This window comes from Haliotis rubra, unplaced genomic scaffold (genome assembly GCF_003918875.1).
Source record: "Haliotis rubra isolate DU_JTF1 unplaced genomic scaffold, ASM391887v1 Scf813, whole genome shotgun sequence".
Taxonomy (NCBI): Eukaryota; Metazoa; Mollusca; class Gastropoda; order Lepetellida; family Haliotidae; genus Haliotis; species Haliotis rubra.
Window position 1 is genome coordinate 280,423 of NW_025767539.1, and position 15,438 is coordinate 295,860.

General features: G+C 41.4%; 1 long non-coding RNA gene across 1 annotated transcript; it reads right to left on the reverse strand.

Moving 5' to 3' along the window:
• Positions 1 to 11,770: 11,770 nt before the first annotated feature.
• On the reverse strand, positions 11,771 to 12,872 carry LOC124261879. The gene is made up of 2 exons (XR_006894449.1): positions 12,802 to 12,872; positions 11,771 to 12,214 (listed from the first exon to the last, which is right to left on the reverse strand). It is a non-coding gene; the product is annotated as an uncharacterized LOC124261879 (long non-coding RNA).
• Between the last annotated feature and the right edge of the window lie 2,566 nt (positions 12,873 to 15,438).

Here is a 15,438-nt window from a genome sequence, read left to right on the forward strand (position 1 = left end):
ACAACAATATTATTTGCAACATAAAACACAAGCTGTAGCACAAGTTTGATAATTCTGACAACTGTTATGAGACGTCAGGAACGTCTTGTCTAGGCTGATTTGACGTGTAAAAGTTTTTCAGTCTCTCAGAACACGGATGGTCAGTTCCAGATGCCCATGAAATATTTATACTGATCCACATTTCTCATCATATACTCATCCATGAGAGTATATCATGACGAAGATTGAAACTGAAGCCGCATATGCTACCATCCACAACTGAATACTCTTGACATTCACTCCTGCCATTTTCAGAGATTCATTTTGTCAGATTAAAATTCAACACATGTACATTACAGACTGTTTACAGTGGCTAGATAAAGATATATGACGGTAGCACTTACGTTTACACCTTGTTAGTTTCCCTGGTGTTTGGAAAGGAGAATTTGGATAGTACAAAATCAGTGGAAACAGGTGATATTCAGTGATGAATCGCAGGTAGTTATTGGTCAGAATGGAAGAGTTTTCGTTTGGAGAAGTGCGCATGAAGCCTATCGTCCCGAATGCATGATTCACTCGAAACAGGCCAGGTTATCAGTTATGATCTGGGGTTCTTTAACTTGGTACGGTGTTGGCACCTTGTGTCGGGTTAATGGTAATATTAATGCTGTCAAGTATCGTGAAATACTTGAAGGCAACCTCTGGCCCGTTATAGCTCGGCACTTCAACAACAAACCATATCGGTTTCAAGATTACAATGCTCCGGTGCATCGGGCACGAATTATTCAGGAATACAAGCGTGACAATGCTGTAAATTGCATGACCTGGCCTGCACAGTCTCCCGATATCAATATTATTGAAAATGAACACTACAATATTATTGAAAAAGAACACTACAGCGACGATCACAAACTATCCTGACCACTGACGAACTGTATGATGCCATCGACGATGTCTGGACAAATATCACTCTACACTATGTTAGAAACTTATATGAATCAATTCCACGACGGATTATGGCCTGCATACACTCCAAGGGGAATTTAACCAAGTACTGAGGTGAGACATAATTCTTTTTTTGAAATATCGCTGTTTAATGTTTTCATACGGTCATGTGTTTACTTCCGCCATTTTGAATTGTCGCGAATACTTTTGTCATCACGCTGTACATATGTCGTTGGGACTTATAGAAGATCCAACAGCCAGCACTTAACCAGGATGCTCCCCCACCATCCATGAAGATTAGAAGAGCCCCTTCCCTGTTTCCACCACCAGTGTGGAATGTGCACCAGACACCTATTAACAGGGGAAGCAAGACAAATAACATTTGTGAATCCTGGAAGAGTGGATTCAAGAAGTTGATTGGTCACAATCATCCTGTGGCGTGCAATACAAGGACTTCAACGAGACCAGGCTCTGGCTCTGACGCCCGGCTTCTCCAGTTTGCCTGGAGTTACAGACCCACCAAAAGATCAAAGAAACTCCGTGACCAACAAGCAAAGAGGCTGCAAAACCTGTGTATAGACTTAAAATCTCAATGTAAAAACTGTTCCAGAGTTTCTTGAGAATGTTGGACACACTGTAAGATTGGGATAAGATGGGACAAGTGCTGAATTAAGGAAATTCTCTGAGTTTGGGTATTGTTTGTGATTTGATGTGACAATTAGTGCTGCTAAGAAAATATGTGTTCAAATGCTCTCATTGGATAGGACTATGTTGATTTTTGATATTAGAATGTAAATAAATCTTGTTAAACCTGAATTGTTTTCGTATATATTATCATATGGGGCTTTTGTCTGATATGTATGGGGCTTTTGTTTGTGGGACTTCATTCCTGCGGGGCTTTTGTCAGGCAGTCGCACCGTCCTATGTCTAATGGTACGTTGTCATGGAAACATAGCCTGATGTGGTCGGTAGATAGGAGAATCCGTTGGAGCAGGTGAGTCTTGTCCCGTCTGACTAATGATGTGTATGTTGGGAATGTGAGGGGGATGTGGTGAGTCTTGTCCCGTCTGACTAATGCTGTGTATATTGGGGATGTGAGGGGATGTGTTGAGTCTTGTCCCGTCTGACTAATGTTGGGGATGTTAGGGGATGTGTTGAGTCTTGTCCCGTCTGACTAATGCTGTGTATGTTGGGGATCTGAGGGGATGCGGTAAGTCTTGTCCCGTCTGACTAATGCTGTGTATGTTGGGAATGTTAGGGGACGTGGTGAGTCTTGTCCCGTCGGATTAATGTTGTGTATGTTGGGGGTGTTAGGGTATGTGGTGAGTCTTGTCCCGTCTAACTAATGCTGTGTATGTTGGGGTTGTGACGGGGATGTGGTGAGTCTTGTCCCGTCTGACTACTGCTGTGTATGTTGGGGATGTGAGGGGGATGTGGTGAGTCTTGTCCCGTCTGACTAATGCTGTGTATGTTGGGGATGTGGTGAGTCTTGTCCGATCTGACTAATGTTGTGTATGTTGGGGATGTGACGTGGATGTGGTGAGTGTTGACCTGTCTGACTAATGCCGTGTATGTTGGGGATGTTAGGGGATGTGGTGAGTCTTGTCCCGTCTGACTAATGCTGTGTATGTGACGGGGATGTGGTGAGTCTTGTCACTCAGCAATATTTCAACTATATGACATCGGTCTGTGTAATAATCGCATCTGGACCAGAGAATCCAGTGATCGACATAATTATAATCGATCTACACAACTGAAATACGATGACGTGTGTCAACCAAGACAGCGAGCCTGGTCACGTCATTCCTTTAGTCGCCTCTTACGACAAGCATGGGTTGGTGAAGAAAAGCATTGGTTCCCGAAGACAAATTCACTCCGTATCATCACAAGTATCAACATGACATGATCAGTACTCATGCATGCCTTGTAATTCCCCCGGGAAAGTGATATCAGCATCTGTGTTGTCTGTGAAAATTAAAAGTGATGCGTCGTAAAATCTGCCCGTTTCGCCATTTAATAAGACGTCACAGCCTTTGGGTGTGCTCTTTTGTACATCACTTTCCTCGACTATTCTGCTCTAACAGTAAGACCGCTTGCTTAGGCTCAGAATGTGTGAAGATGTTGTCTCTGGACCACCTTCAGATCATCAAGAATATCATACATTCCTGCCTTGTCTCAGTACCATGTGTATACCGATTCCACACTGTTGTTTCCCGATGTTGTGCTTATTCCAAATGAATGCACTTTATCCACCAATTCTTTGTTGGAAACGTAGATTTGTTATTTTTAAACAAAGTCCTATACTGGGAACTTTGTTTAAAACCCTCTCTGCATGCACGCGCAGACACACGCACACAAACACACACAATGTTATCCTCGAACCCTCTTGCATTACAATATCATCTACAAATCAACAGAAATATTTAGCATTTACAACATGGGCTACAACAATATTATTTGCAACATAAAACACAAGCTGTAGCACAAGTTTGATAATTCTGACAACTGTTATGAGACGTCAGGAACGTCTTGTCTAGGCTGATTTGACGTGTAAAAGTTTTTCAGTCTCTCAGAACACGGATGGTCAGTTCCAGATGCCCATGAAATATTTATACTGATCCACATTTCTCATCATATACTCATCCATGAGAGTATATCATGACGAAGATTGAAACTGAAGCCGCATATGCTACCATCCACAACTGAATACTCTTGACATTCACTCCTGCCATTTTCAGAGATTCATTTTGTCAGATTAAAATTCAACACATGTACATTACAGACTGTTTACAGTGGCTAGATAAAGATATATGACGGTAGCACTTACGTTTACACCTTGTTAGTTTCCCTGCATTTCCCAGAGATAACCACAGGAAAAGGACATCTTTCCACACGACAAGGAAGCCTCGAATCGTGAAAACAGATCAAACCTTTATACCAGGCAACAAGCTGGCATTTCAGTTGAATTTCGATAACATTTTCGCCACTGCCAGTAGACATACCAAACGGTTTCATTACGACTGAGCTGTTGGTGGTCATGAAAACATGACTCCAATTATCAGAATCAATAATTACATCCTGAGTCCCCTGGGGAACATTGAGCTGAATTGAGGTTTTCTCAGCAAGAGCAAGTGCCTAAAAAATCTTAAGTTTGTAGATCCAGTTGTGCGTCAAGCAATAGACTGAATCATCCTTGAAGGGAAAGCAGGAGACTGGCGATCCAGGGAGTCTGAAAGTTTTATAATGTCCATTAGCCTGTGAGAAAATAATCCTTCAGAAAAAAATAAGGAAGAAGTTCCACTACATAATAATCTTTATAACGATGGAGGTGGTCTGTGATCACAATGGGGACCAGAATTGGTAATCTAAACATAGAGATTATTACACGTGCAAGTGGAACATAGACTTTTTCGAAACGAGTGTGAAATTTTGTACTGCGAGATCGAGAGCGAGTCGTGTGGCCCACTTGCGCGTGTAACAATTTCTTTATTCCCGATTTTATTCATGTACATTTGTGCAGTAAAACTGTAAGCAGGTGTGACTGCCCTGCTCATTGACGTCAAGTGTTTTATAACGTCACAGACGATGAAATACAGAAACAATGGTTACTTGGCAAAAGTGATATGTGCACATATGATATATATGACACTGGGTATGTTTCACCATATGGATAGTAATAAATTATATGCAACAAGCTATAAGGAGTACAGAGACACAAGTGCATTGGCTGCAACATGGATAAAACACTTGACATAAGACACCATGTAGATGGGATTAAGTGGGTGGGACGTATATGTTGAATGTGTATCACTGTATCTCTTTAACCACTCGTTAATTTTACTCGTTAACCATTACTCCATGATTTATCTGGAACTCTGCAGATTGTTGAATAATATAACAAACAAGAAATATTTTTGTCAAAGGATGACATGACTTTTACCAATACTACAGACTTGTGTAATGTACAAAACCGCATTGGTTTCCATCGAGATTTCAAAACGTAGTGCAGGTAGACTCCAGTCTTCCATCAACGTCGTAATATATATGTGTGCCCAACATATAACACATGTACACAGCTTCTCCGCTTGTTTCGTACACAGTTCCCAGTGTACAGACGGGATGGTGAGGCCAGATTCTTGTCAGGCAATGTATGTTGACGTTCCAGTAGTTTACAGCTTGTGAGATTCAAAACCTTGGTGAAATAAAAGTGATCATGAGTCCCTTCCTTCCTCATCAGTAGATGCATCATGTTATAATGGATTGTACTTGTTGTCATGGAGATGAACTTGTGGGGTTCTTCTTTGTCCTTAACTTTTCCTGTTCCTTTAGTCTCAGGACCTGCTTCAAGAGACCAGTGGATTGATTATTCATGAAGACATTTTATGTTTGAAGATATGAAATGTCAACGCCAGAAAATATTCTGTCTGGAACATCTATGGAAATGATTTGGGCGTCTAAGTTAAATGACTGTGAGATATACTGTACTTGTCTCCAAGGCGTCAAATTTAGAACAATACAACTGTATTTGATTACGTAATTTTGTTTCCTCAAGTTTAAAAATTAACATGACAGTATTTGAAATCGTCGAAGAAAGTGCATTTATTGATTGCACTTGCAAAATTGTGAAATACACTCGATGAACGATTTTAAGTATTTTGCTGCCAATAACTGGAAGAACAGTTTGTCATTACCCGTTGGATGGGTTTGTTTCTTCAATCCAAGTGTCACAAGCATTCGGAGGTGCCTCCTCGAAATGATTACACGCTGACTCAAGTTTAGAGACTCATCTCCTAGCTTACAGTATCCCTGGATCTGAAAAGGACAGAATATAAACTGGTTGATAAAGTGATTATTCGTGAATATTGTACGTTGTAAGGAGATGTCGTAATTGTTTCATCTTGTTACATGCTAAGGTCAAGGTCATCATTAGGGCTACATCACATGCAGACATTTCCAATTATGACGTATTGGTGTCGTGTCGCGTCATGTTTTGACTTGTACCATATCTCCACGTGTTGTGTCAGGTGAATAGGTGACAGTGTGTGTGACAGTTGCACACCATGCTGCGAACGCTCGTAATCACTAGCTTTCGGTGATTCACAAACACATACTTCTTATACAGTTGTACAGTGGTTTAAGCTGATATTTGTTGTGATTGCAGAAAGGTGGTATCTTGGTTTTAGAGTGTTGATTCCAGGTTAGATTCAACATCTGGAAACAATTCATGTAATCTATTTATATTTATAGTAAAATTCAATCGACGCACAAAAACACAAACTGGTATATACTCATGGAAACGAATAAGGGAACACATTGAACTACACGTGTTTCTTACTCTTTTCCAGGATTCTTCACAAGGTATGCATTGCACTGTGGGTGAAATTCTGAAATAAATACAAGAACACTTGTACCTTCATGTGTTCCCTTATGCGTTTCCATGAGTATTTTTGTTTCACGGTGGGACAGCTTACGATCAGAGTGTTGACTCCATAATAGATTGCTCATATGGAAACAGTTTGTGAAGTCCATTTCTGAAGTTGACCACCTCAGCGTGACTCGGGCATTGCTATAAGCGGTGGAACACCCTCCCAACTCACTAGCCAAACACCATTGTAGACGGAGACCAATACTTAAATAAAGCAAACTTTCAAGAGGAACACAAGATGCTTACCTGCTTACTTGTCTCACATGTCAGGTCACACAGCAAATATCTCTCAACATAAGCTGGTCTCACGCAAGACATCAGACTGGCGCAGAACTCTTCACACATCTTCACACCGTAAGGCTGCCTAGAGTCAGTGTTGAGAGTTCCCCTGTTTGCCCTGACAAGTACAGCGAGGGCAACTATACACTTATCCGCCATTTTAAATATTTTGCCGTTTGAAGAAGGTACGGTACTGACAGACGAACTGCTCAGTCAAAGCTCCCATTTAACCCGTAATATAACTTCTCATTTTAAATCAGGTAGATCTTAAAGAGTATTATGAATTAACATTAATTGCAATTCAGAACTATCAATCCATTTCAAGGATAAATGTCTAATAGCCATCTGTCACTAGGCTACATTAGGCACTTCTTTAGGGTCTGTAACTTTGCTAAGTGAGCACTGAATGTTGAAATAATTATAGGAGGAATGGTTGTAGAACTAGACGCCTTGGAGACAAGTACAGTATATCTCACAGTCATTTAACTTAGACGCCCAAATCATTTCCATAGATGTTCCAGACAGAATATTTTCTGGCGTTGACATTTCATATCTTCAAACATAAAATGTCTTCATGAATAATCAATCCACTGGTCTCTTGAAGCAGGTCCTGAGACTAAAGGAACAGGAAAAGTTAAGGACAAAAAAGAACCCCACAAGTTCATCTCCATGACAACAAGTACAATCCATTATAACATGATGCATCTACTGATGAGGAAGGAAGGGACTCATGATCACTTTTATTTCACCAAGGTTTTGAATCTCACAAGCTGTAAACTACTGGAACGTCAACATACATTGCCTGACAAGAATCTGGCCTCACCATCCCGTCTGTACACTGGGAACTGTGTACGAAACAAGCGGAGAAGCTGTGTACATGTGTTATATGTTGGGCACACATATATATTACGACGTTGATGGAAGACTGGAGTCTACCTGCACTACGTTTTGAAATCTCGATGGAAACCAATGCGGTTTTGTACATTACACAAGTCTGTAGTATTGGTAAAAGTCATGTCATCCTTTGACAAAAATATTTCTTGTTTGTTATATTATTCAACAATCTGCAGAGTTCCAGATAAATCATGGAGTAATGGTTAACGAGTAAAATTAACGAGTGGTTAAAGAGATACAGTGATACACATTCAACATATACGTCCCACCCACTTAATCCCATCTACATGGTGTCTTATGTCAAGTGTTTTATCCATGTTGCAGCCAATGCACTTGTGTCTCTGTACTCCTTATAGCTTGTTGCATATAATTTATTATTATCCATATGGTGAAACATACCCAGTGTCATATATATCATATGTGCACATATCACTTTTGCCAAGTAACCATTGTTTCTGTATTTCATCGTCTGTGACGTTATAAAACACTTGACGTCAATGAGCAGGGCAGTCACACCTGCTTACAGTTTTACTGCACAAATGTACATGAATAAAATCGGGAATAAAGAAATTGTTACACGCGCAAGTGGGCCACACGACTCGCTCTCGATCTCGCAGTACAAAATTTCACACTCGTTTCGAAAAAGTCTATGTTCCACTTGCACGTGTAATAATCTCTATGTTTAGATTACCAATTCTGGTCCCCATTGTGATCACAGACCACCTCCATCGTTATAAAGATTATTATGGTTGTAGGAATGGTTGTAGAACTATTCCACTGGCATTCAGAAGAGAAAGAATGTTTATCCCCAAACGTTATAACCTGAAGGTTTAACATCGTATTCCTGATTATAGCAGTCGTCAGTTTCAATAGGTAGACCAATACAATGATTTCATGTCATTTGAATCTCATCATCAAACAATCTATTTGAAATGTATTACGCACTTTGAAGGGTATGCACAAGTATGTAAAAGAAATAGGAGTCGACTGTACGACTCGGACTATATAATGATCGTGTGTTAATGACATGATCAAATAGTTATGATACAATTCCAAATTTCGATTTTCAATAGACGTTCATGATTCTCTTCAGGTGAACAATTGACTAGAGTTTGTATGTGTGACGACCAGTGCACCACCACAGGTAGGGCAGGACACGTAATTTTCTGTTTAACACCTGGTGCTCTTCAGGTGAACAATTGACTAGAGTGTGTATGTGTGACGACCAGTGCACCACTACAGGTAGGGCAGGACACGTAATCTTCTGTTTAACACCTGGTGCTCTTCAGGTAAACAATTGACTAGAGTGTGTATGTGTGACGACCAGTGCACCACTACAGGTAGGGCAAGACACGTAATCTTCTCTTTAACACCTGGTGCTCTTCAGGTAAACAATTGACTAGAGTTTGTATGTGTGACAACCAGTGCACCACCACAGGTAGGGCAGGACACGTAATTTTCTGTTTAACACCTGGTGCTCTTCAGGTAAACAATTGACTAGAGTGTGTATGTGTGACGACCAGTGCACCACTACAGGTAGGGCAGGACATGCATATCTTCTCTTTAACACCTGGTGCTCTTCAGGTAAACAATTGACTAGAGTTTGTATATGTGACGACCAGTGCACCACTACAGGTAGGGCAGGACACGTAATCTTCTGTTTAACACCTGGTGCTCTTCAGGTAAACAATTGACTAGAGTTTGTATATGTGACGACCAGTGCACCACCACAGGTAGGGCAGGACATGCATATCTTCTCTTTAACACCTGATTCTCTTCAGGTGAACAATTGACTAGAGTGTGTATGTGTGACGACCAGTGCACCACAACAGGTAGGGCAAGACACGTAATCTTCTCTTTAACACCTGATTCTCTTCAGGTGAACAATTGACTAGAGTGTGTATATGTGACGACCAGTGCACCACCACAGGTAGGGCAGGACACGTAATCTTCTGTTTAACACCTGATTATCTTCAGGTGAACAATTGACTAGAGTGTGTATATGTGACGACCAGTGCACCACTACAGGTAGGGCAGGACACGTAATCTTCTGTTTAACACCTGGTGCTCTTCAGGTAAACAATTGACTAGAGTGTGTATATGTGACGACCAGTGCACCACCACAGGTAGGGCAGGACATACATATCTTCTCTTTAACACCTGGTGCTCTTCAGGTGAACAATTGACTAGAGTTTGTATGTGTGACGACCAGTGTACCACTACAGGTAGGGCAGGACACGTAATCTTCTGTTTAACACCTGGTGCTCTTCAGGTAAACAATTGACTAGAGTTTGTATGTGTGACGACCAGTGCACCACAACAGGTAGGGCAGGACACGTAATCTTCTGTTTGACACCTGATTCTCTTCAGGTGAACAATTGACTAGAGTGTGTATAGGTGACGACCAGTGCACCACCACAGGTAGGGCAGGACACGTAATCTTCTCTTTAACACCTGATTCTCTTCAGGTGAACCTCAGGGTTTTTCCGCTTTTACTGTCTATTCCAAATTTAACAACCATTGCAACATATATTCCTGACTGTTTGCAAACTATTACAGTCCGTCGTCGGTGTGTTTTTCCTGATACTGTGATGTCTCATTTTTATCGTGTTTGGTTTCACTATTTTATTTGTTAAATTTAGAATCTAGACTTTTTAACATAAATATCTCACTGACTGTTTTTATCACTCTATTTGCTATCCATACGCGGGGACGCCTGACACTTGTTCACTTCATGTAATAGAGAGAAAGGAAACACAGCGCAATGGAGAAACAAATGAAACATGCTTTGGAAACTCGTGTTCTTCTTATGTTATTTTGTATGTACAAATAAAGCTAGATGGACGTATAGAAAGTCGCCATGGTACAGCTTGAACAGTGCTGATGCAGAACAATGAAATTCAGTGTCGATTATTTGCTGAAACATAATCCATTGGACGTTAATGACAAAGTAATGAATCTGTGAAGACTCACTCAATTCTTGTTCTGGTGAGGAGATGTTTGCGAAGGGCTAACATTCCCGAACATAACCTTCATAATATACCTGTACCATCAATTTGGAATTTGGTTTACTTCCATGTTTAAGCTAACTTAATGTTTGTCGTGAATTTATCAAATATCACAACTTTTTTATTAAGGATATTTGATGTCGTTCTGGACAATTATAAGGATGTCAGAAATTTGACAAAAATGATTTCCATGGGTGTTCAGTGGTTTTCCGAATTAACACAAAATTTGCCACTCATACTCCATCATGTCCTGTTGCATCGTTCAAAATATCAAATTGAACCATGAGAATTTCGCTCTCTGCCACCTTCCCCGCAAGGCTGTCACTGCTATGTTCGTACACTTTGAAAAGCTTGGCCACAATCCAGTCCCAAATGATGAGAACAATGTTCCAAGGAATCCCAAGCTAGTCGCATGTACATAAAGCAGCACTGTCTATCTCTAGTATGCCGGGGTGGAGGCACGCACGTAAAATCATGATCGACACTCGCTGGTCATAAAAATCAACAGTCTTTGGTGAGTTACAGGTCATAGATCGATCAGAAAAGGATCTATTATTCGATTCTGCTGGGTTCAGGTTCGACAGTCAGTCAAGTATTTACCACTGTCACTTCGAATTTCAACCTTTCGCAAAATGGAAAGACTGGCTCGTCCGCCATTTCAAACTGTTGCGTAACTGTCTATTTCCAAGAAAATAAGTAGGTCAGACGATTCCATTATAGTGTGGCCAGGGGGGTACAGTAACACGGCACACAAAACAATAGGCTGGTTTCGGTCGTGTGGAGTTATGATTATAAAAACCAAGCTCTTACGTGTTACATTATTGCATTGAATAAACAGTAGCTTGTTTCCTTTGGACGGAATAGTTTTTATGTTGCAATGTTAAAAAATATACGAACGGAACCTACCACTCCCTTCACAGACAAGTTCAATTCGTCTCTCGTCCCATGCCGGGTTACGCAGTGTCTTCCGTAGGACGAGGAAGTTTGATGTTAACTCGGTTATGATAGAATGGAGATAAACATATTGTATTGGGAAATTAGATGAATGCTACGCGTTCGGCTTCAAATGAAATTTAGAGACTATCAATTCGGTCTAACATTCATCTAATTTCCAAACACAGTACGTTTATCTCCTAATTGCTGGTTAAATTTGCAAATGCAATTTGCGCAGTTTCTACATAAAGCAAAAGACAACAGAGAACTATGTTATACTTATCTGCAATAACAACCTAAACACACATTGGAAAACTGAAGTTAACCATACTTTTTTAATAACTGCTCGTTGGTAATAAAACAATTATCAATTGTAAGATTTCGAACACTAATTACCAGCATGTCAGAATTTGAAATTCATGATGACGGAGTCAATATCTATCGTATCAGGAAATTTGACATTAATTATTTTTGTATCCTGATTATGGATATTTGATCTCCACTTGTTTGATGATGTCTGTACCAGTCTCTAGGGTATCAGAAAATTTCACAAAAATGTTTTCCTTCATGAAGGCTTAATGTTATGGCCAAATGTATCAAACTCAAAATAATAGTTGTATTGTAGATCTTTCACTTATTGATAGTTTATCTGCACTCGTTTGCTGACTGTGAAGTCAATGTAAAGGGAGACTGCCTCTTGCAGAGGTAACCTTCTGGGAACATCGAACAGACTGTCGTCATCGTCGGATATCTGAAAAAGACACAAAACAATTTAATTTCATTAAAGTGACTGGTCAGCTGTAAAATGAGGCCATACTTTCTCATCACACTGACACTACCAGCACAAATGTATACCTTGAGTATACCTTGAGCACATCTACATCTTTAATTGTTTTCTCAGCGTGAAGGTGGGTAGCACAGTGGTGAAAGCGTTCATTCTTCACTCTGAAGACCTAGGTTCGTTTCCCCACACGAGTACAATGTGTGAAGCCCACTTCCAATGTCCCAAGCTGTTGCTTGAAATCGGCGTGAAAGCAGACTAACTCACTCACTCAGCGCAATTACTATAATCAGAAGGCTATTGAACAATGTATATTTTCAAGACTCACACACCACACCACACCCCAACCCCAAAACACACACACACACACACAAACTCACTCACTCAATCAACAGTGGTGTAGTAACACAGTGGTTATGTGTCACGCCATTATAAAGGTTCTGAGGTTCACCACCGTGATTTAGATTCAGTCCTCCTCATTGACTAAGTTCCTAAACAGATGCTGCAGCACACCTCATTTGCATGTTTGTAGTTTCACATATCCTGCCAGAACCTACCAAAAACTTGGTCTCAGTCATCTTGATTGAGAGGACTGACGTCACTTTTTGGTGTAAGCACGGGGTTGAAATACTTCACAACAGCTCCCCATGTGGAGGACGCCCCAGCAGTATTGTAGATGACGGTATAGGGCGACCACCGAACAGTCAGATAAAACACCGCTTTATTGTCATCCTTGGCCAACAGAAACATTACAGGGCTGAAAAAGATGTATTCACCAGATATGAAACCATAACTCAGACGTTCTCTGTTTGTTTTAGTCTTAGATGAGGTATTGGTTTGTTCGGTCAGCATCGGTCTATGCAACTGAGATATATTAACAGTCATCAACCAAGTCAGCTGGCCTGATCCTGTCTGTCGCCTATCACAACAAGCATGATTGCTGAAGAACAATTATGTGGTGACTGACTTGAAATGGATGACATTTTCTGGTGTTAAAAATAATTTACTCAATCCCGTTAAAGTCACACACTCACATGATTAGAAACATCCACATGCATTAAAAAACACACTTATTAAAATGTTGATTATTGTACACTTCACAAATACATACTTGTTGACTCCATCTGCGGCTGCCTCCACGACAATATCCGCACCACTGGAGCAGGGAGAGACGTCATGAATACTCGCACCTGTTGTAAAGAAGACAGTGAGCAGGTGTGTGTTACGTAACAACTAGACAGGGGAACAGGGAGAGGCGTCTTGAATGCTGGCACCTGTTGTAAAGAAGACAGTCAGTAGGTGTGTGTTACATAACAATTAGACAGAGGAACAGGAAGAGGCGTTCTGAATACTTGCATCTGAAGTAAAGAAGACAGTGAGCAGGTGTGTGTTACATAACAAGTAGACAGAGGAACAGGAAGAGGCGTCCTGAATGCTCGCACCTGTTGTAAAGAAGACAGTGAGCAGGTGTGTGTTACATAACAACTAGACAGAGGAACAGGAAGAGGCGTCCTGAATGCTCGCACCTGTTGTAAAGAAGACAGTGAGCAGGTGTGTGTTACATAACAATTAGACGGGTTAGCAGGGAGAGACGTCCTGAATACTCGCACCTGTTGTAAAGAAGACAGTGAGCAGGTGTGTGTTACATAACAAGTAGACAGAGAAGCAGGGAGAGACGTCTTGAATCCTCGCACCTGTTGTAAAGAAGACACTGAGCAGGTGTGTGTTACATAACAACAAGACAGGGGAGCAGGGAGAGGCGTCCTGAATACTCGCACCTGTTGTAAAGAAAACAGTGAGCAGGTGTGTGTTCCATAACAACTAGACAGAGGAACAGGGAGAGGTGTCCTGAATACTCGCACCTGTTGTAAAGAAGACAGTGAACAGGTATGGTTTACATAACAACTAGACAGGGGAGCAAGAAGAGACGTCCTGAATACTCGCACCTGTTGTAATAAAGACAGTGAGCAGGTGTGTGTTATATAACAACTGGACAGGGGAGCAGAGAGAGGCGTACTGAATACTCGCACCTGTTGTAAAGAAGACAGTGAGCAGGTGTGTGTTTACATAACAAATAGACAGGGGAGCAGGGATAGGCGTCCTGAATACTCGCACTTGTTGTGAAGAAGAGAGTGAGCAGGTGTGTGTTATATAACAACTAGACAGGGGAGCAGGGATAGACGTCCTGAATGCTGGCACCTGTTGTAAAGAAGACAGTGAGCAGGTGTGTGTTACATAACAACTAGACAGGGGAGCAGGAAGAGGCGTTCTGAATACTCGCACCTGTTGTAAAGAAGACAGTGAGCAGGTGTGTGTTACATAACAACTTGACAGGGGAGCAGGGAGAGGCGTCCTGAATACTCGCACCTGTTGTAAAGAAGACAGTGAGCAGGTGTGTGTTACATAACAACTAGACAGAGGAACAGGGAGAGGCGGCCTGAATACTCGCACCTGTTGTAAAGAAGACAGTGAACAGGTATGGTTTACATAACAACTAGACAGGGGAGCAAGAAGAGGCGTCCTGAATACTCGCACCTGTTGTAATAAAGACAGTGAGCAGGTGTGTGTTATATAACAACTGGACAGGGGAGCAGAGAGAGGCGTCCTGAATACTCGCACCTGTTGTAAAGAAAACAGTGAGCAGGTGTGTGTTACATAACAACTAGACAGGGGAGCAGAGAGAGGCGTCCTGAATACTCGCACCTGTTGTAAAGAAAACAGTGAGCAGGTGTGTGTTACATAACAACTAGACAGGGGAGCAGGGATAGGCGTACTGAATACTCGCACCTGATGTAAAGAAGACAGTGAACAGGTGTGTGTTACATAACAACTAGACAGGGGAGCAGGGATAGACGTCCTGAATACTCGCACCTGTTGTAAAGAAGACAGTGAGCAGGTGTGTGTTACATAACAACTAGACAGGGGAGCAGGGAGAGACGTCCTGAATACTCGCACTTGTTGTAAAGAAGACAGTGAGCAGGTGTGTGTTACATAAGAACTAGACAGGGGAGCAGGGAGAGACGTCCTGAATACTCGCACTTGTTGTAAAGAAGACAGTGAGCAGGTGTGTGTTTACATAACAACTAGACAGGGGAGCAGGGAGAGGCGTCCTGAATACTCGCACCTGTTGTAAAGAAACCAGTGAGCAGGTGTGTGTTACATAACAACTAGACAGGGGAGCAGGGATAGGCGTA